This window comes from Schistocerca cancellata, chromosome 3, assembly GCF_023864275.1.
Source record: "Schistocerca cancellata isolate TAMUIC-IGC-003103 chromosome 3, iqSchCanc2.1, whole genome shotgun sequence".
NCBI lineage: Eukaryota > Metazoa > Arthropoda > Insecta > Orthoptera > Acrididae > Schistocerca > Schistocerca cancellata.
In genome coordinates, this window is record NC_064628.1 from 215,089,362 (window position 1) to 215,112,697 (window position 23,336).

General features: G+C 44.4%; 1 protein-coding gene across 1 annotated transcript in view; it reads left to right on the top strand.

The window, feature by feature from the left end:
• Positions 1 to 23,336, top strand: part of LOC126174848 (HEAT repeat-containing protein 3) — a 649,038-nt gene that overhangs the window by 192,518 nt on the left and 433,184 nt on the right. The gene's annotated exons all lie outside the window — the stretch shown is intronic.

Below are 23,336 nucleotides of genomic sequence, written 5' to 3' on the forward strand. Positions count from 1 at the left end.
TGCCGAAGGGTAGCGGTTTGAAGGGCAGAGGAAAAAAAGTGCCAAGGCAAGAGCCAAGGGCAAAAAAACCTCTGCGAAAGTTAGGTCGGGTAGTAAGAGCAGTAGCGGTTGTCTTGCTGCCTGCGATAGGTTGTGCAAGGATAGGCTTTGTTAGTAGTGGGTATCATGCATGTCGATACCTTGACGTTGTGCGTTTGTGCTGCTCGGCGGCTGGCGCTGGGTGCTGGTACAGAGTCCTCGTTCAGCGTCAGCAACCTGCAACAGTTAGGTTTGTTATCGATCTTGTGTCCGATAGGTCATATACCGGAGGCACAGTGTGAGGGAATGTTGGCAGATTGTTTGTGCGTCTGTGGGCGAGCTCGTCGGTGTCCCTGCTGTGGCCTGTTGGTCGGCTCTAATAGCAGCTGGTAGTTGCCAGTCAGTGTTGCTGATATGCAGGGGCTTGCCGACGTTTGTCGCTGTTTGCGTATGTTAGTTTACCATAGGTGGCTATGCCCTAGCAAGCAGTGTCTTTGGCCGCTTGTGCTTCCACCTGTGGTTCGAGGAACGCAAGGGCGAGTTCCAATTTATGCCCCCCCCCCCCCTCGAACTCACCAGATCTGAACACGATCGAACACATGAACACATCTGGGATGTAATTAAATGTGGCGTCAGAGCTCATCGCCCCCCTCTCCGGAATTTATGGGAACTAGGGGACGTGTTTGTAGTTGTGGTGCCATCTCCCTCCAGCGACCTACCAACATCTGACCGGTTCAACGCCGCGACGCGTCGCTGCTGTTATCCGTACCAAACGTGGACATAACGGCTATTAGCTAGGTGATCATAACGTACTGGGTGACCAGTGAAAATTCTTTTGGTCAGAAACGCTTTCTTTGTCTGTTTTATTTATTTGAGTTGACAATCTTCTGACTGGTTTGATGCGGCCCATCACGAATTCCTTTCCTGTGGCAACCTCTTCATCTCAGAGTATCACTTGCAGCCTATGTCCTCAATTATTTGCTGGATGTATCCCAATCTCGTAGTGGAAGACATTTTTACCCTCTACAGTTCCTTCTAGTGCCGTGGAAGTCGTTCCCTCATGTCGTAACAGATGTCCTATCATCTTGTCCCTTCTCCTTGTCAGTGTTTTCCACATATTCCTTTCCTCTCCGATTCTGTACAGAACCACCTCATTACTAACCTTAACAGTCCACCTAATTTTCAGCATTAGTCTGCAGCACCACATCTTAAATGCTTCGATTCTCTTCTGTTCTGGTTTTCCCACAGTCCATGTTTCACTATCATACAAATTCTCAGTAGTTTCTTCCTCAAATTAAAGCCTATGTTTGATACTAGTAGACTTCTCTTGGCCAGGAATGCCCTTTTTGATGTCCTCCTTGCTCCGTCCATCATTAGTCATTTTGCTTCCTAGGTAGCAGAATTCCGTAACTCCGTCTCTCCTGATGTTAAGTTTCCCGATGTTCCCATTTCTGCTACTTCTCGTTACTTACGCCTTTCTTTGATTTATTCGCAATCCATATTCTATACTCATTAGACTGTTCATTCCATTCAGCAGATCATGTAATTCTTCTTCACCTTCACTCAGGATAGCAATGTCATCTGCGCATCTTATCACTGATATCCTTTCAACTTGAATTTTAATCCCACTCTTGAACCTTTTTTTTTCCGTCATTGCTTCTTCGATGTGTATATTGAACAGTAGCAGCGAAAGACTACATGTTTGTCTTACGCCCTTTGTAATCCCAGCACTTCGCTCTTGGTTATTGAGTCTTATTGTTCCTTCTTGGTTCTTGTACAGACAATAGATATTAGCCATCTTTCCCTACGTCTTACTCCAATTCTGCTGAGAATTTCAAACATTTTGCACCATTTTACACTGACTAACGCATTTTTCCGCTCGGTAAAACCTTTGAACATGTCCTGATTTTTCTTCAGTATTGCTTCCGTTATCAACTGCAACGTCAGGACATCCTCTTTCGTGCCTTTACCTTTCCCAAAACCAAAAGTGATGATCATGTAATAGCTCCTCAACTTTCTGCCGTTCTGCTGTATATTATTCTTGTCAGCAACTTGGATGTGTGAGCATATATGTAGATGCGGATGCAAATCCTTCTGTTTTATTTTGTTCATTACATGGCAGCAACCACAGAATAATAAAGTGACCGACAGCTAGTTGTTTACAGCACAGTTAACAAAGTAACAAACAACAGGAAGACTTTGGTCCCATTTTCTGTCCCATGCAACTGTCATATCCCTGTGCTATCTCCGCTTCGGTTACCAGTTAACTGTGGACGTCAATTGATGTCTGCAACATAACTGTTGAGATTTGTTCTTATATTCTTCGCTCCTCAGTCCGGTATTTTCTTTCAGAACATGTAAATCTAATTTACAAGTTGCTTACGAAAGCGATCACTACGATTCTGCAAAGCAAACGCACTACTGCACTTTAACAGGCAACGTGAGAACGTACTCAGTACGAAATAGCGCAATTGCTCTACTGGGGAAAGATATTGCGGTTATGCGTAACAGTGAACCTGCAACTTCCCAGCCTTCCATGCTCAACTTTCAGTCACTCTGTTACTCTAATTCACATATAGTAACACATTATACGATTGAAGCTGTTCGTAAGCTGTGACTAGTCTGTGAATGTCTTCGCTTAACAAACACCATAAAAAATTTAATAACTCTCGCGGATCTCCTGTTTCTCCTATTTTTGATAATTATGGTTTACTGAATTATCTGTGCCTCGATTCTGTATAGCTGATAATTAAACATTAAGTGGAATTTGTTAAAATAATTATTTCAGATGTGATGGTATCGGATTGTAGCTACAAAACCGCTGCAGTCTGTTGCACACAAAAGTGGCAAAAAAATGGCCGGCCGGTGTGACCGAGCGGTTCTAGGCTCTACAGTCTGGAACCGCGCGACCGCTACGGTCGCAGGTTCGAATCCTGCCTCGGGCATGAATATGTGTGATGTCCTTACGTTAGTTAGATTTAAGTAGTTCTAAGTTCTAGGGGACTGTTGACCTCAGAAGTTAAGTCCCATAGTGCTCAGAGCCATTTGATTTTGAGTGGCTTACAAATCTAAAGCTGAGCCTCCGTACTTCTAGTGCCTAACATGCATCGCACACCTCTAATAATAATATCAGGATTTGTAACAGAAGGCGGCGGTTGGTTCGAATGGTTCTGAGCACTATGGGACTCAACATCTGAGGTCTTCAGTCCCCTAGAACTTAGAACTACTTAAACCTAACTAACCTAAGGACATCACACACATCCATGCCCGAGGCAGGATTCGAACCTGCGACCGTAGCAGTCACGCGGTTCCGGACTGAAGTGCCTAGAACCGCACGGCCGCCGCGGCCGGCATGGTGGCGGTTGTCTTTCATATTTTACGATAGCAACAAGCTTACAGCTCTAGGGCCAAAAACAGTGATTATGGTTAAGTTGTTTGTTGTCTTTAATACGCAAATACGAATATCTAGGTTCAATGGCCTGTTTAGATGACAGTATACGAACTTACACAGAGAGGGCAGACCAGCACACGAAACCAATATCTTGCACCTACGTGACAGCAACAAGCATCACATCAAAGCAATGCAGAACGACTACGCACGCGGCACAAATGCCATTTCCGCAGCACGTTTCTCAGTTATCCATAATAAACTATCGATATATTGTAACTTATGGCACATAGTGTACATGAAGACAACTACGATTTATTTAATTTGCTTCTACAGATCATATCCTGTTTGCGACTCATTGTGTAGCTTCTCAGTATAAGACCAAAATGGAAAGTGTATTGCAGCAATGTTAGCCACTCGTTCCTCAATTTCATTCGCATATGAAGGGCGGCAAAATACTGTCTGCATAACCCTCCAGTCTGTATCACCTTATTATTTCCTTAGTCAATTACATGTTACATGGATCACTACACTGTGCAAAGACAAAAAGTAGTCTACATTAAATAGCGGGTGCAGTTGCCCCTCATTTAACAGAACTGCAAAGCGTTCAAGATCACGCTCCGAACTGGCACGGACAACGTGTGTGGGTGGTCACTTTACCTGACGACCAGTACATTGTGTTCCGTTGACACCCACACATCGACGGGACCGTTTCCGACGGTGCCAAAAGCGCGGGGGCTGAATCACAGAGAAGAGGAGTCGCGTGCTCTTCGGCAGGAGAGGGCAGATTCAGTCTAAATAGCGATTCTGGATGTACCCTCATAAGGCGGGAGAAGGGAACGCATAATGCACCCAATGGACACTATAGAACAGAATCGTTATGGTGAAACTTTTGTTATGGTGTGGGACACAGGTGTACTGACCTCAATCTTGGAACACGGTACACTCATAGGTCAATGTTATTGTGACACTGTACTCCTTACCCCTTTGCGTCTTTTCTGGGATGCTTCGGTCTTGACTTCATTCTTTACGGATGACAATGCGCGACTGCACCAAAGAGCACACGAGAACAAGATCTTGGAACGAGAGGCTGTACGGCAAATGGAATGACCTGACCGTTCCACTGGCTTAAATCTCATCGATCATCGTGGGATACTTTGAGGAGGCGTATTGCATCAAATCCACATGCATCAACGACCATTCAGCAGTTTCCATCCGTGATGGTGGACGAATTGGACTCCCTACCACAGGATGTCATGCCCGCCCGGTTAGCCGTTCGGTCTACCGCATAGCTTTCCGGGCGACAAGGAACACCTGGTCCCCGTGAAACGTCCCCTTATAACAATTGTACATGACTATGCTTAAACTGACACACAATGTTTTTAGCGCAACGCAATCTGACTATCAAAGATCCCTGCAAAAGAATGGCCCTGAGTAACATTAACCTATACCTTTCACAAATCACTTACCTCACAAAAATCTTCGTTACTCGAACTACTGCAATACAGCGAGCGCCACTATTGCCAGCTAAATAAAAGATTCAAACTACAGAAGGCACTAACTACTGATAGGGATAGTTAGCAAATGAAAGATATTAATAGAGAACAAACAATTTATTTACCTTAATAGTCATAATATATATAGCAGTTCATGGCAAATTACAAAACTCCGCCATCTCTCTCCTCACATCCACCACTGCTGGCGGCTCACCTCTAAATGGGCAACGCTACGCGCTGTTCACCTCCAGCTGCCGCTGCCCAACACTACTACAATGGCAGACAACAATGCAAACTAGCCACAGACTGCACACAGCACAGCCAGTGATTTTCGTACAGTGCGCTACGTAACGTTGCCAATAAGAAAACATAAACAGCCTACTTACATAGCCTCCATGCTCCCCACAAAAAATTTTACAAATTGTTTTGGCCAGTGGCCAATAATGATTTGAAAAAATTTTTCATAATTACACTAACAAAGATATCAAATGCACACACTTATTTATACAATGTTGCTCAAAAGCTAAAATTTTCTCACAGTCCATAAAGACAGTCCAGATTGTTCATCACAGTAAAACTGCCGTTTCTTTTATCAAAGTCTGAGCAGTAAAAGACAATGCACACGGAAGTAGTGGATGTCCATGCAGTCTTGAAGAAGTAGTGTTGTCCTTCCAACAGAAAGACAGTGCTGACTCTTGACATGCAGACAGGAAATGGGCCACAACAGAGTAAACCCACAGCAGAGTCAGTCGAAGTTTTGAATAATATTGGTAGGTAGGTCATCACAGAGTAGACCCACTGTAGTCCTGGTAGAGATTGTAAAATAAGAGAACACATTAACATAGCACAGAAAATAATATCTAGTTAATTGCAGCTGCGAAATACTTGGTGCAAATCTACATGCATGCCACAACTGTTTTACTGTGCAACAATGAAAAACCACAACTACCAAGGAAATTCTCTCAATAATTACGCGCTAGCAATAAACAAAAGCTACACTAAATACACAAACTACAAGAAAAAATCAGAAGATTCCAGTGAGGTATCCTAGGCTAAGGGTCGACATATGAAACGTCCCCTTATAACAATTGTACATGACTATGCTTAAACTGACACACAATGTTTTTAGCGCAACGCAATCTGACTATCAAAGATCCCTGCAAAAGAATGGCCCTGAGTAACATTAACCTATACCTTTCACAAATCACTTACCTCACAAAAATCTTCGTTACTCGAACTACTGCAATACAGCGAGCGCCACTATTGCCAGCTAAATAAAAGATTCAAACTACAGAAGGCACTAACTACTGATAGGGATAGTTAGCAAATGAAAGATATTAATAGAGAACAAACAATTTATTTACCTTAATAGTCATAATATATATAGCAGTTCATGGCAAATTACAAAACTCCGCCATCTCTCTCCTCACATCCACCACTGCTGGCGGCTCACCTCTAACTGCGCAACGCTACGCGCTGTTCACCTCCAGCTGCCGCTGCCCAACACTACTACAATGGCAGACAACAATGCAAACTAGCCACAGACTGCACACAGCACAGCCAGTGATTTTCGTACAGTGCGCTACGTAACGTTGCCAATAAGAAAACATAAACAGCCTACTTACACCCGGCACGAATCCGCCCGGCGGACTTGTGTCGAGGTCCGGTGAGCCGGTCAGTCTGTGGATAGTTTTTAGGCAGTTTTCCATACGCCCCGTCGAATGCGGGCTGGTTCCCCTTATTCCACCTCAGGTACACTATGTCGGCGATTGCTGCGCGAACAAGTTCTCCAAGTACGCGTACACCACCATTACTCTACCACACAAACATAAGGATTACTCTCGTTTGGCGTGAGACGTTCCCTGGGGGTTCCACCGGGTGCCGAATCGCACATTAACCCTGAACGAGTGGTTCGGTGTGGGGCGGCGGAGGGGTGAAGTGGACTGCGGTAGTTGTCGTGGGGTTGTGGACCACTGCGGCTGCGGCGGGGAAGGAGCCTCTCCGTCGTTCCTAGGCCCCCGGTTAACATAGGGTACAATACAATACAATACAGGATGTCATTATCAACTTCGTGACCAGCATGGGAGTACGTTGCAGAGAATGCATTTTAGTGTGTGATCACACATCGTATTAAGAACCATGCCCTCCTTTTTTAATGTCCAAGGGACCATCATAAATTGAATAAACACCTTTTGCAGCGTGAGTCGTGCAGGAAGACAGTGAACGAGGTTCAGGAAGGCACTGACAGGAATGCGGAGCCATGCAGCGGCCAGCTTGTAAGGTGCCTCTTACGTGAGGAAGACATTTTTACCATCATCATCATCATCATCATCATCATTTAAGACTGATTATGCCTTTCAGCATTCAGTCTGGAGCATAGCCCCCCTTATACAGTTCCTTCATGATCCCCTATTCAGTGCTAACATTGGTGCCTCTTCTGATGTAAAACCTATTACTTCAAAATCATTCTTAACCGAATCCAGGTACCTTCTCCTCGGTCTGCCCCGACTCCTCCTACCCTCTACTGCTGAATCCATGAGTCTCTTGGGTAACCTTGCTTCTCCCATGCGTGTAACATGACCCCACCATCTAAGCCTGTTCGCCCCTGCTACATCTATAGAGTTCATTCCCAGTTTTTCTTTGATTTCCTCATTGTGGACACCCACATTTTTACCAGTTTTAATAAATTATTGTCTCTTATTGATGTATTCACGATAGTTAGGAAGTGCTGTAGTCCGTAGCCGGCCATGAGTCGGAGAGCATTTCCCACGCTGGCTGGCTAGGTGACGAAGCGACCATATGTCACGCGTAGTGGGGTGGGGCTCGGCGCTGGACCGTAGCAACAAGCGTCAGCCTGGGAAATATACATGATGGGAAGTACCGCCATTTTGGCACCAAAGTCACCGATTTTGTTTATTTATACTTAATAATTAAAGTAATTTATGACAACATGAACACTAGGAGGAGCCTCTCGATGTTTAAAATTATTTATCATAATTTTGCCTCGTTAAAATTCACACCCGTTCATTAACAAATGCATATCTTAGTAAGTACGAACTTGATCGGAAATCCACGAACTGTGACGAAACTAGAAAGAGATACGGACTGCGCGCCAAAGTCGGCAGTCGGCGTTAAGGGCTCTTCCTGTCTTGTTCGATGATAGTCATGCTCTCGGTTACGAGTAGTTTGTGACATGAGTGTTTCATTATTGATCTAATAGGAATAAAAATGATATTACGGCATTCTGAATGTTAATTTCGAGTAAATAGATACCCCAAAGTTAATCGACAGTAATTTCAGATAATTAGCTTCCACCGATAGAGACATCCAATGCGCCAATGAGGAATCTGCACGGGACAACATTTACGAGAGCTGCACCGTGCACAGGTAGGAGGAAATCCGACGACACGACCCACCAAGACAGATCAAGGAAGGTCCGACTTACACTCGCAAATTCCGGGAGGAAATGCTGAACAGTTGTACTGGACGTCACATACGCCACCCTCTACGGACTCGCGGCTAAGCTGAGTAATAACAGTATTAGTTTAGAAGCGATGGGATCTTGCAATCTGCGCTAGGGTCATCGGCTGAAAATCCATGGCGCGAACAACCCGATCGTGCCGGTCTCACAGATTCTCGACTGGGTTTAAACCCAGGGAGCTTGGAGGTCAGGGGAGTACGGTAAACTCATTCTGGTGCTTTTCGAACCACATGCGTACATTGTGAACTAGGTGTCACATTGCATTGTCCTGCTTGTCGATGCGTCGAGGCAAAAGCAAATTGCATATAGTGGTGGACGTGGTCCCCAAGGATAATTGTGCCTTCCAGAATGACGAGATCCAACAGAATATGCCATGGTAACATTCCACAGAATATTACGCTGCCTCCACCGACCTGGGTATTTGCATTCAGATGATTCACGCCGTGGACGCCAAAGGCCATTGAGCTGTGCACGGCTTGCGTTTTCCCGTTTATTGTTTGTCATCTTCTATTACGGTATTGCCGCCTCGTTTTCTTATTCCATTTACTGGCGCCACTAGCTTCCTGCCTTACTTGCCCGTGAGCGGCAGCAGCAGCGCGTATCGATAATTGAACTGTCGTACCATCGCTGGAGCGACCGATAGTATTTCCGGGTCGTCGTGTGGCTGGCCGTCAGTTCGGGATGGACCAGCAGTGCAGTCGGGACGCAGCAGCAGTGAAGTCGGGGAACGGAGCCCCAGGGAGGTCTGCACAGCTAGTACTAGCGGGGACGACCGTTGGTTGGTCGTTCGTTTGGTCGGCTCAGCGGCCGACGTATACCTGGTCCTTTCACCGTTTCCGGGGCTGGGAGTCGGTCAGACGGCGTGGAGCAGCGAGGAATTCTGCGCGGGACGTAGTTTGGCCGCGGCCTTCGCCTGTCTCTACGCGGTGTCGGAGTGTGTGGGGCTGTTCCCATTGCTACGAGGTCCGTGTCTCACCGACCCTGGACACGAAAGTTGAGTTTTGATTTAATCTACCAGCAAGTCAGGAGTCCACTACACGCAGCAAGCGGCTACACGGGTAGCAGGGGTTGTGTGGCGTGGACTGGGCGGTTTTTTGGGCTAGATGTCCTCGGGCAAGTACAGACAGGGCAACAGCCTCAAAGGGTGCGGGGCAAAGTCAGGACATGCGGGGACCAAGCAGCAATCGGTATTGTAATTGTAAACTGTCGAAGCTGCATTGGTAAAGTACCGGAACTTCAAGCGCTGATAGAAAGCACCGAAACTGAAATCGTTATAGGTACAGAAAGCTGGCTGAAGCCAGAGATAAATTCTGCCGAAATTTTTACAAAGGCACAGACGGTGTTTAGAAAGGATAGATTGCATGCAACCGGTGGTGGCGTGTTTGTCGCTGTTAGTAGTAGTTTATCCCGTAGTGAAGTAGAAGTGGATAGTTCCTGTGAATTATTATGGGTGTAGGTTATACTCAACAACCGGGCTAGGTTAATAATTGGCTCCTTTTACCGACCTCCCGACTCAGCAGCATTAGTGGCAGAACAACTGAGAGAAAATTTGGAATACATTTCACATAAATTTTCTCAGCGTGTTATAGTCTTAGGTGGAGATTTCAATTTACCAGATATAGACTGGGACACTAAGATGTTTAGGACGGGTGGTAGGGACAGAGCATCGAGTGACATTATACTAAGTGCACTATTAAACAGAGAACCGACTCGTGGAGATAATATCTTGGACCTACTGATAACAAACAGACCCGAACCTTTCGACTCTGTAAGTGCAGAACAGGGAATCAGTGATCATAAGACCGTTTCAGCATCCCTGAATATGGAAGTTAATAGGAATATAAAAAAAAGGCAGGAAGGTTTATCTGTTTAGCAAGAGTAATAGAAGGCAGATTTCAGACTACCTAACAGATCAAAACGAAAATTTCTGTTCCGACACTGACAATGTTGAGTGTTTATGGAAAAAGTTCAAAGCAATCGTAAAATGCGTTTTAGACAGGTACGTGCCGAGTAAAACTGTGAGGGACGGGAAAAACCCAATGTGGTTCAACAACAAAGTTAGGAAACTACTGCGAAAGCAAAGAGAGCTTCACTCCAAGTTTAAACGCAGCCAAAACCTCTCAGATAAACAGAAGCTAAATGATGTCAAAGTTAGCGTAAGGAGGGCTATGCGTGAAGCGTTCAGTGAATTCGAAAGTAAAATTCTATGTACCGACTTGACAGAAAATCCTAGGAAGTTCTGGTCTTACGTTAAATCAGTAAGTGGCTCGAAACAGCATATCCAGACACTCCGGGATGATGATGGCATTGAAACAGAGGATGACACGCGTAAAGCTGAAATACTAAACACCTTTTTCGAAAGCTGTTGCACAGAGGAAGACTGCACTGCAGTTCCTTCTCTAAATCCTCGCACAGACGAAAAAATGGCTGACATCGAAATAAGTGTCCAAGGAATAGAAAAGCAACTGGAATCACTCAACAGAGGAAAGCCCACTGGACCTGACGGGATACCAATTCGATTCTACACAGAGTACGCGAAAGAACTTTCCCCCCTTCTAACAGCCGTGTACCGCAAGTCTCTAGAGGAACGGAAGGTTCCAAATGATCCAAAAAGAGTACAGGTAGTCCCAGTCTTTAAGAAGGGTCGTCGAGCAGATGCGCAAAACTATAGACCTATATATCTGACGTCGATCTGTTGTAGAATTTTAAAACATGTTTTTTGCTCGAGTATCATGTCGTTTTTGGAAACCCAGAATCTACTCTGTAGGAATCAACATGGGTTCCGGAAACAGCGATCGTGTGAGACCCAACTCGCTTTATTTGTTCATGAGACCCAGAAAATATTAGATACAGGCTCCCAGGTAGATGCTATTTTCCTTGACTTCCGGAAGGCGTTCGATACAGTTCCGCACTCTCGCCTGATAAACAAAGTAAGAGCCTACGGAATATCAGACCACCCGTGTGGCTGGATTGAAGAGTTTTTAGCAAACAGAACACAGCATGTTGTTCTCAATGGAGAGACGTCTACAGACGTTAAAGTAACCTCTGACGTGCCACGGGGGAGTGTTATGGGACCATTGCTTTTCACAATATATATAAATGACCTAGTAGATAGTGTCGGAAGTTCTATGCGGCTTTTCGCGGATGATGCTGTAGTATACAGAGAAGTTGCAGCATTAGAAAATTGTAGCGAAATGCAGGAAGATCTGCAGCGGATAGGCACTTGGTGCAGGGAGTGGCAACTGACCCTTAACATAGACAAATGTAATGTATTGCGAATACATAGAAAAAGGATACTTTATTGTATGACTATATGATAGCGAAACAAACACTGGTAGCAGTTACTTCTGTAAAATATCTGGGAGTATGCTTACGGAACGATTTGGAGTGGAATGTTCATATAAAATTAATTGTTGGTAAGGCGGGTGCCAGGTTGAGATTCATTGGGAGAGTCCTTAGAAAATGTAGTCCATCAAGAAAGGAGGTGGCTTACAAAACACTCGTTCGATCTATACTTGAGTATTGCTCATCAGTGTGGGATCCGTATCAGATCGGGGTAACGGAGGAGATAGAGAAGATCCAAAGAAGAGCGGCGCGTTTCGTCACAGGGTTATTTGGTAACCGTGATAGCGTTACGGAGATGTTTAGCAAACTCAAGTGGCAGACTCTGCAAGAGAGGCGCTCTGCATCGCGGTGTAGCTTGCTCGCCAGGTTTCGAGAGGGTGCGTTTCTGGATGAGGTATCGAATATATTGCTTCCCCCTACTTATACCTCCTGAGGAGATCACGAATGTAAAATTAGAGAGGTTAGAGCGCGCACGGAGGCTTTCAGACAGTCGTTCTTCCCGCGAACCATACGCAACTGGAACAGAAAAGGGAGTTAATGACAGTGGCACGTAAAGTGCCCTCCGCCACACACCGTTGGGTGGCTTGCGGAGTATAAATGTAGATGTAGAAGTCAAGACTGTTCACATTGTGTCTTTTGGAATTCGTTGTCGGCTGTTGGGATATTCCCGCGAGCAACAATGTGGTTTTCAAGTTGGAAAATTCTAGCCACTCTCCGGTGGAGTTTCACTGTATTTGGTTATTTGAATTGAAGTACACCAGCGGAATGTTCTGCCTTGTGGCCATTAACGTTCCGGTTACATGCCCTGGCCGTTGTAGTCAATTTCAGGCAGTGTAGTTTCCTCATCGTGTTGTTGCTGTCCAGCACGGTGCGTAGTTTGACAGCTCCATGTATGGCCCACAGGCGCCAATTTCTTCTACGTTGTTCCGCTAAATTCCCTGTTTTGCCCTGGTCGGGTGAAGTGGAAGTTATATTGTCGGTTGGTCCGTTGACTGTCGGTCGGTTGGGTTGTCGCCGGATCGTGAATGGCTGGCCCGACTGCCTGTCTCACCTAAGCGAGTGTTAGTGTTTGAATTCCAGGCCGACCCTCGAATATCTGAGCGCCCTTGGGTGTACTGCCTTTTTTTATTTGTTCTTGTTGTTTGTACTTGTATGGCTTCTAGCCGATTTTTTTAACATTAAGATTGTTTTGCCCTTAAGGCGTAAAATTCTTTAGACCTTTAACCTAATTTAAAGAAGTTTCACGTAAGACCTTTGGCATTTAAAAAATTTTTATGTGTTGAATATTAAGTGTTGGGCCTTCAGTCGATTTTGAGTTTGAGTTGTTTTGCTCTTAAGGCCTTCAGCCGAAATTAAGAAATGTTTTACGTAAAGCCATTGGTATTTAAAGAAAATTAATGTTATGGAGTTTTAAGTGTTAGGCCTTCAGCTGGTTTGAATTTAACTTGTTTTCTCTTGAAGTGTCTGATTCTTTGGGGCTTCAGCCTAACTAAAGAACTCTTTTAAGATAAGGCTTTGCCTTTTAAATTTCTGTTTTGGTTGAGTTTTGCCTATTTAAGAACTGTTTTACATAAGGCCTTTTTTTTTTTTTTTTTTAATTTAACGTTGTTTAGCCTTAAGTGTTGGGCTTTCAGCCGATTATGAATTCAAATTGTTTGCTCTGAAAATCTCAGATTCTTTGGGCCTTCAGCCTAAATAAAGAACTGTTGTAAGATATGGCTTGCCTTTAAATTTCTGATTGTGCTTTAAGTTATTGGCCTTCAGCCGTTTTTTAATTAAAGTGGCTTTCAACCGGTTATTAATTCCCAAAGATTAAAGCTGTGTGTTTAAAAAAAAAAATTTCTGGCACTAGTAATGTTTGATCAAATTGAAAGTTTACCGTCTTACCTCCTTGCCTAGGGACGCCAGATGAAAGTTGATGTCAATCCCTGAATCAAAATTGCGCAACGGATAACTGGGGAGAGGAGCTTGAGAGCGCTACCTAGAGAGCGTGTCCTTTCCGTACGATACTAGGCAAGGGGCTGGAGGGCTCACACGCTGATGTGTGGGTCCCTGCATTCTATAGCTTTTATTTTTAAGTAAATTCCTTTAACTTGACTTCTTTGTGATTTTTAAGGTATGTTAAATATTGATGACAGTTGGTTACCTATTTATTTTAAACATTATCACTCGACTTTACAGCGATTGCAGCAATTATTTCAGTTTACAGATATTACAATTTTTCAACTTATATATCTCGGGTATATTATATACTAATCTGCACGCACATTTCTACGGGTAAGACGGAATTGCGTTGGCCAAATGTATACCACCAAAGTCTCCCAATATTTTACATTGGACATTCACTACGTGAGGAGGATAACAGGCAAACTGGGGACCAGATACATTAACACTGGGGGTCAAATTTCCTAAATTAACGAGATCATTCATTTCCTTACACAATCCTAAGCTGGAAATAAAAGAATTAGTACAAATATTCAAATACCTCTCTTCCATGCGTGAACATTGAGACAGACGCACTGAGGGCACGTCTGCTCACTTACCCGTCTTCTGTAACATTACCACGAATATCGCGGGCACCCGGAGGTCTTCCTGGGCCCCGGTGGAGGGGATGGTCGAACCACTTGGCCGTGACCAACCTCTCCACCCCAAATCTTGTGACACTTTTACCTGCCTGTGCTGTCTCTCTGATCCCCTACCCAGGAGTAAGGTTGGCACTACTATACTACAGAACTACTTCCCAACAAAGATTTGGCCACGCTTTACGGAAAGGTGTGAGGAGGATTAGGAAAGTTCATGTGCAGATTCACATTCACGTACAAGAAATGCATAATACACGACACATATAAATACGTATCATGAAGCCTGACACATTTCTTTCCACCCTTCAACATGGGTTCTGTTGCACCCGCGGCCGGCCGAGTCGTGTAATAAAATTGGCTGCGGAGCCGCCTCCGTTTCTATTTCCCGGTGCGAGCGAGCAGCGAAACCTGCTGCTTATAGCTCGGAAACTACTGTACCGTTTCAAAAAATAAAAGATTGTATGTTCGAGTGTAACTGAGAGCCGTTTATTTTGACCCCTTCCCACAACTTAAACTACCTGCCCTGTCCTGCGGGTTTAGCAGCGCGTTTCAGCCAACTGTCACTCAATGGACGTTCATTTGCGGTACTGGCGTGCAAATTACCGCCTTCGTAGGAGATGAGCAAAAGTTTGCATGGGTGCATGAACCAGGAGCCTACTGTAGAGCCCAACATGCAGCAACGTTCGCCTAGGAGACACTGTTGGTAGCCCCTTGGCTCATCTGGGCGGTCAGCTGCTCAACAGTTGAATGCTTGTTCGCCGTACACGTCTACGGAGCCGTCGTCCACCCCTACGATCCCTTGTGCACCGTAGTTGCCTCGGCGCCGGTTTCGGATAGCGCAATTTTGCCACGAACGGTATACTTTAACGGTGGTGGCATGCTAACAGTTTATAAATTTGGCCATTTCGGAAATGCTTCCACCCCTGGACCGATATCCAATGATCATGCCCTTTTGGATATCAGATTATCATTTCGTTTTCGCATTACGACAACAGTTGTACTGTTTACTGCGTCCCGCTGAATCGCTTTGTACACCCTCCACTGCAAGTGCTGCCATCTGCTGTCTGCGAGTGATTGTTGCACACCGGCGGCGAACATTGGCAGTGGTCACACTAATGTGACTGGACTGTGTATTTTTTTCCCTAAATACGCTACTAATTTGTAAACATAAAAATTTGATAAGGAAATTAATATCTTAGCTTCCCTTCGAATTTACCTCCATTATCTGCTATAATTGGCTAGTAAAGTTTATATATATATATATATATATATATATATATATATATATATATATATATATATATATATATATATAACAGCATTAGGAATCTGTTTCTCACCTAAGGTCAATAAAAAATGGTTCAAATGGCCCTCAGCACAATGGGACTTAACATCGGAGGTCATCAGTCCCCTAGAACTTAGCGAACCTGTGACTGTAGCGGTCGCGCGGTTCCAAACAGAAGCGCCTAGAACCGCTCGGCCACTCCGGCCTGCGGTCATTATAAATGAAGAGTTACTAAAACACATAAAACACAAGCGAGGGCACTTAACCGCTAAATAAGGAACGAACTTGAGGTATCTGTTACACACAATAGCTATTGATTTGAAACTTAACAAACACGACCGACTTGAGGTCACTACACTGTTCAAAAATTGACAGGAGAATACTCGGATTTCAGATGTGACCAGGACGCGGGAACAGGACGATAAACACAGTAATTCTTACCGGTTTCTGGAGAATGTGGAAGAAGAGAATCACTGCGCCATAGCTTAGCTCTCAAGATCATCTAGAATTAACATCGCGCTCGCTTCCCACGCGCGGGTTCCCGGGTTAGATTCCCGGCGGGGTCAGGGATTTTCTCTGCCTCGTGATGACTGGGTGTTGTGTGCTGTCCTTAGGTTAGTTAGGTTTAAGTAGTTCTAAGTTCTAGAGGACTGATGACCATAGATGTTAAGTCCCATAGTTCTCAGAGCCATTTGAACCATTTCTTGAATTAACATCGCGGTCACAGGCCGCCAGAATGAAGAAGATCTGACGTGACTCTCGTAATAGTGCGTCACAACGTCACCAACTCACTGTGGGCTCCACAAGACTCTGCGCCACAGAATTCCAGAACAGCACGAGCACCTTGACTTCTTCTTCACGGTAGTGACAGAGCCCTTGGAGTCACAAAAGTGCCTCTAGCAGTCGCAGCCCCAGTGAACACCACAGCCGACCGTTCCGGCCCCTGTCAACAGACTCCGAGTCACTTGCAGCACTTCGCGGGCGGTCGCCACGCAACGCAGGTTCTGCAGTCAAAGTCCCTCCAACGGCAAATATCCTCCCTCTAACGGGAGCTTTCTAGAGAACAATCGAACCAAAAAATAATGTTCAAATGTGTGTGAAATCTTATGGGACTTAACTGCTAAGGTCATCAGTTCCTAAGCTTACACACTACTTAACCTAAATTATCCTAAGAACAAACACACACACACACACCCATGCCCGAGGGAGGACTCCAACCTCCGCCGAGACCAGCCGCACAGTCCATGACTGCAGCGCCTCAGACCGCTCGGCTAATCCCCAAAGTTCTGCTACGTGTAATGAAGTGTACAGACTATTTTGATGTCTGATGTTTAAAAAAAAAAAACGGACGAAGGAGCCATTTGACAGTGGGACTTTTCCCTGTGTGTCATTATTTGGAGCCAGGCTAATTAGTACTTCGCTGTCCGAGTTCTGGGTAGTGTGGGGACTGTTAGTTACAGAATTTTTCTATTTAGTTCCAAGCTGCCATTACTGCTTTTTTTTTTTAACTGTCTAATTGAATTGAGTGCCTTTTAACACAGTGAGCCGGCTCCTATAGGTAAATACCATTTTGAAAAGGTTGTGTGCCTGTGACTAATATTATTTCATTTTGGTATACTGAGGCTTTAAATTTTATGAGTTGTTCGCTGTCAGAAGTTATGTAACAATGTTCTTTTTCTTTCTTTTGTTTTGATCTGTTCACTGCATTAATCTTTAGCATAACGTCATTTACAAGGTTTTCTAATTTGTTTTATACTTGCATGATCATATTAGCTTGGTCAGGTGGAAATTTTGTAACTGGTTTACGTCAAAATTTCGTAAGCAGCCTCGCGGGGTAGCCGTGTGGTCTAAAGCGCCTTGCCACTCTTAGTGCGGCTACCCCAGTCGGAGGTTCGAGTCCTCCCTCGGGCATGGCTGTGTGTGTTGTCCTTAGCGTAAGTTAGTTTAAGTCAGATTAAGTAGTGTGTAAGCCTAGGGTCCGATGACCTTAGCAGTTTGGTCCCACGGGAACTTACCACAAATTTCCAAAAATGTCATAAGCAGTTAAGTTGCTCAATTCAGGGTTTAACTTTTATATCAACTGGATCCGGCATTTATATAAAGTCTACGAAACTCATTTGAGTTTTGACAGCTTCTCTTTTCCGTAACTATAGTCAGAGTATAAAATCTGTAGTTACAGCGTAATTTCATGTGGATCACTGTATGACACTTCAACTGCTATTTCTTGTAGCAAGATGTCATTACAAAATGTAATATGAAGTACAGAGGATGTGTTATTCATCCTGTAAGAGTTAAACTAAGGTTTTTGGGTTTTAATATAGAAGTTTATTTTAAGCAAAATGTGTAATGTTATTTCGAGCCAGCTCCTTACAACTTCCTCCCGCTCCTACCACTTCATTTAGGTTTCCAATGGTATCCCTATTTTACTTTAGGCAAATGCCGAGACGGTACCTACCATAAAGGCACTGCCAACTACCTATCTCATCCTTGTCAAACAGCACCTCTAAATAGTACGTAAATGCCTGTATAGATGAATTATTTTTTATTCTGGAACCATAATGCCATGACTTTTCCAATATCCTTGTAAAAGGTGATCCACAGATGAATAAATTATTACTATTACCAGACCGCTACGGTCGCAGGTTCGAATCCTGCCTCGGGCATGGATGTGTGTGATGTCCTTAGGTTAGTTAGATTTAAGTAGTTCTAAGTTATAGGGGACTGATGACCACAGCAGTTAAGTCCCATAGTGCTCAGAGCCATTTGAACCATTACTATTACCACTACTATTATTACAACTAGTACTACTACCAGTAGTAGTAGTAATAGTAGTAAGCAATGTACATATTGCCAACTGGAATGAGATTAATAATACTACAAACTTCCTGTTGATGGCCTACTCCCTCAACACCGATTTTTTTTTCTATTTATTGTAGTGGGCCAATCACAGGTACAATCGTCCCGTCTATCTTTGGCCACCAGTTTTGAAAAAGCATGCAGATCAAGCAATATAGTTAAAGAGTGAAACATTTTCATGTTTTTAAAATTAATATAAAGATCAAATGGCTCTGAGCACTATGCGACTTAACTTCTAAGGTCATCAGTCGCCTAGAACTTAGAACTAATTAAGCCTAACTAACCTAAGGACATCACACACATCCATGCCCGAGGCAGGATTCGAACCTGCGACTGTAGCGGTCGCGCGGTTCCAGACTGTAGCGCCTTTAACCGCTTGGCCACCACGGCCGGCTAATATAAAGATCAATTTCGTTGATGGTACTAGTCTAGAAATAAACTGTTGACTTTCTTCGTTTTGATTAAAACCAGAAAACTAACAGACAAAAAGCTAAACTGTAAAATAAATATTATACATAAAAAGATACTTAAATTTTAAGATATTTAAAAGAGGTTGCTGGCTTGTGACGATCTTAAAATGCAGCACTATACTATCACTAAAAGTTGAAGAACCTGCACTGGAGAAGATTGTTTAGGAAGGGCAAAATCGCTAGGTGTTCTGTAGTGTTGTAAGCACAGGGTCGACTGAGGTGTAACTATGGCAATGAGCGAATGCGTTGGGTGTATGTTAGGAAACAGAAAAGGAGTAGGAGACCGGGGTATGAACAGGGAATGAAGAGTAAAGCAATAGGAAAGGTTAGAGAAATAACGGGAGTAGGGAGGAGGCTGATGTGGGAAGCGATAGGGCCGAACTCCGCTTGAAAAATAAATATTTCATTCGCTGCTTCAAGGTGTTTGTTTGTCAAAAAATATCGTTTATGAAATATACGGAAGTTGTGAAGAGCCATACATTCGAATGTTAAAACTTTCATAATCTTTATATCGCTGTATGTCCTTTCTGAACATAATAGCCTAGGCAGTCGGTGCAAGCGACAACATGTGGTCTACCGCACGTAATTATTAAGGGGCCCTCACACTTCAATAATAGTGCAAAATGTCATTATATTGACTGTCTGAGGGCAGCAAGAATGGACGTATTGTCAATACTAGAAATATTGGCGACTAATATTGACGGATATCAAAATATTATGTATTATCAATACATACTGAACGTGTGAGGTCAGGTATTGACGGTCTAACAATATTCTCCATTCGGATTGTGAGAGCTTCACGAACCAGCCAAAGGGCGTTAATGTATACGGTTTATTTTTTCAACTTGCTTTTATGTATATGACACCTCAAATTCAATTTCTAAGGAGTCTTTTAGCAAAAAAGAATTTTAGTAGGTCTATGCAAGGATAATCATTGTATATACCACTATAGGACGCTCTATTACACTGCTTACATCACTAATTTGAAAATATAGTATAGATTGGTGAAATTCGTAGCAATTTGGAAAAACGTTCCTATTTCGAAAAATACATTATATACCTTCAATGGCTTGTTAGAGATCTGCGAAAGGCATATCAATTTCACCAAATTATCACAAGGCGTATTAAAATGTTTTATATTAATTCGCTGAATAGGTCCTTCCTTGTCAGTCAGATATAATTGCTTCACGAGTTTCCATAGAATTTTACTAGTTGATATTGCTGAAGCTAAATTTCGAGCTGTCACCAGAAATCTCGAAGTTACTCCCCTTCTCTTATCGACTGCGTCTGCCTCTCTCATTAACGTATTTTGCATCTCTATTTTATCTACTGCCAACACTAATAACTTGTGTGGCGCAGTGCGTATTGGCAAGCGGTTCCATGGTTCTAATTTCAGCCAGTAAGTTTACTTGCGATCAGTCGCCCTTTATATCAATTATTTTCGGATTCTTTTAGTCCTTTTTGTTGTTTTCTATATAGTTTTATTCCTTTATTGTTATTTAAAGACCTTTACATAAGGTGGGCTGGCAGCAGCATATCTATGTAGTTACATCAAGTTATAGCTAATACAATTGCAGCCCACGCGGTTTCTTTTGGGTGTTGACATCTTATCTTGGTAAAATCACGTTGTCAACCGACAGTTCTTGTCAATGTTATTGATAGTGTGAGATCACTTCAATATACTGAATTTTTGACAAACTAGTGTTGTCAATAAATACTGAACGTGTGCAAGCCCCTTGCAGTCTCCGTTGTTTACCGGCGACGTGCGAAGATTGGTGCAGAGAAGCCGGTGTCAAGCTAGTTGGATGTTTGGGCGCCAGATGTCGTAGGTGCAGCGTGTGGCGGCGTGGCCGTAGCTTTCCCGCCCGAGCGGCCACCCGGCGTAGCGGCAAGTTGCGACTTGTCAGACGCTCAGCCTTGGGCTTCCAGGCCGCTGCTGCCGCCGCTGAATCCCAAACAGCGGTCCGGCCAGTTGCAGCGACAAGTCGACCATTCAAAGCGGCGCGCAAGCGCCGGTCCACAGTAGGACATTCTCACTAGGCGCTCAAGTTTCTCCCATACACGCTGTTTCATCTACATCTACATTAATACTCCGCAAGCCATCTGACGTTATGTGGCGGAAGGTACTTCTAGTACCACTGTCACCCCCTCCCCCTTCACTGTTCCATTCGCGAATGGTGCATGGTAAGAGCTTGTGCATCAGTTTGGAATCGCTGCGGTTTTCCTACCGCGCGACTCCTGGGTTCGTAGAAGTCTTAAATAGCTTTTCTCTATTGTTCCTTCTAAATTTGGGATGCTCTTTTTAGAGAAAGTCTTTTGGTTGTCTTCGTTGCTCTGCACTGGAGCCTTGAGATGGTTCATGATTTGTGGCTTGATTAGTCCAGCTGTAACAGGTCTGGCCACATGGTAGTGTGTAACCAGTGCGACCTTTGTCCGAGCCCGCGCATTAGTGGGTTACTTGCTTGCTCTGTGGTGTACTTCCTGGCGGTTTCCTTAAACCGTCTAGGTAGCAGCAGTATGTCGGCGACGACGTGTAGGTCCTCCGAGGGGAAATCTCGTGGGAGATGGAGTGCCGGTTTCAGAGCCTTATTTTGAATCGTCTGAATGCGGCGTAGGTTGTTCTCCTCTGTGTTACCCCATACTACCGCTGCATATTCCAGCAGGGGTCGTATTGTTGCTTTATACAGCGTGAGACCTAAGTGGGCAGGTAGCGTTGATGTTGGGTTTAGCACAGGGTATAGTAGCCGTAGTCTGCCCTGTGCTTTCGGCCTCACCTCTTCTATATGTTGGCGCCACGTCAGACCTTTGTCTATCGCGACGCCAACGTATTTGACACTGGCACTCCACTCTACTGAGATGCGTGGCACTCACGGTGGGATGTGTCGTCATGGCCTGCGACTTTTCTGCATTGTACAATAGCCGCCACTTGACGGCCCACTCCGTCAGGTCGTCTGTGGCCGTTTGTAGTCGAGTGCGTGGTAAGATCGTAGTCGGTGAGCCTCTGTATTAGCTCTAGTTTCGCGAATTTTCTCATTGTCATCATTCCAACATACGTATGAGGGAGGAACTAATATGTTGTCCAACTCTTCACGGCAAGTACTCTCTCGAAATCTGAAAAGTAAACTTCGGTACTGCCCTCCTGTAGCGTCTGCCACTGGAGTTTGTTCGGCACCTCTGTAACGCTCTCGCGCCGACTATAAGATCCCGTGACGAAACACGCCGATTTTCGTTGGATCATCTCCACCTGTTCTATGAGTCCTGCCTGGTAAGGGTCCCACCCAGATTGATGAACAATACTCAAGAACCGACCGAAACAGCGCCTAGTAAGCGACAACTTTAGTGGATGAGTTAGATTAGCTTGGGTGGACTCAGCCCTTCTGAGGCAATCTGAGGAGCTACTTGATTGAGACGTAGCGGCTCCGCTCTCGTGGTCTCGTATTCTGACACAAGGCCGGGAAAACGGTGTGCTGACCACATGCCCCTCCATATCCACATCCAGTGACGCATGTGGGCTGAGAATGACACGGCGGCAGCCTTCATGGCCTGAATCTGTCTTGCATTGCTTCTGCTACTATTTGTTTTACGCGATTATTCCACTGACGGTCGCCCCGGATATATATATCTACGTATTTTACGGTGGTTACTGTTTCCAGCAGTTAGTCAGCAATAGTGTAGTTTTACTATAGTGGATTTCTCTTCTTATGTATGCACAATAAGTTACATTTATTTCCGTTCGTGGTCAACTGCCAGTCCCTACTCTGGTCATCAATCCTCTGCAGGTCCTTCTGCAAATCGTTACTGTCCTCTGGCGTTGCTACATTCTTATAGACAACCGCATCATCTGCAAACAGCCTTAAAGAGCTTCCGTAGTATTTTACTAGACCATATATAATTCTAGCACACATCCTTGGGGTACTCTGGAAATTACCTTTACCTCTGTCGGTTATGTTCCTTCGAGAGTGACATGTTGAGTTGCACCTGAGGCGAAGTCTTGGGTCAAGTGGCACATCTGGTCCGATACTCGGTGAGTTTGTATTTTTTTCACTAAACGGTAGTGTGAGACAGTGCCAAAAGCCTTTCTCAAATCAAGATACACGGCATCCACCTGAGCGCCGATGTCCACACCGGTGCGAATTTCGTGGAGGAGCAGTACGAGCTAAGTTTCACAAGATCTCTGTTTGCGGAATCCATGTTGATTTATACAGAGGAGATTTTCGGTTTGCAGAAACATCATAATGCAGGAGCATAAACAATGTTCCATAACGAAATAAATCTCGGGTGAACAGCCTGGTATGAGTGTGCACAGGACACAATATTTCGGCAATCGACCACGTTGCCATCATCAGGTGCGCTGATGATGGCAACGTGGTCGATTGACGAAATATTGTGTCCTATGCACACTCATACCAAGCTGT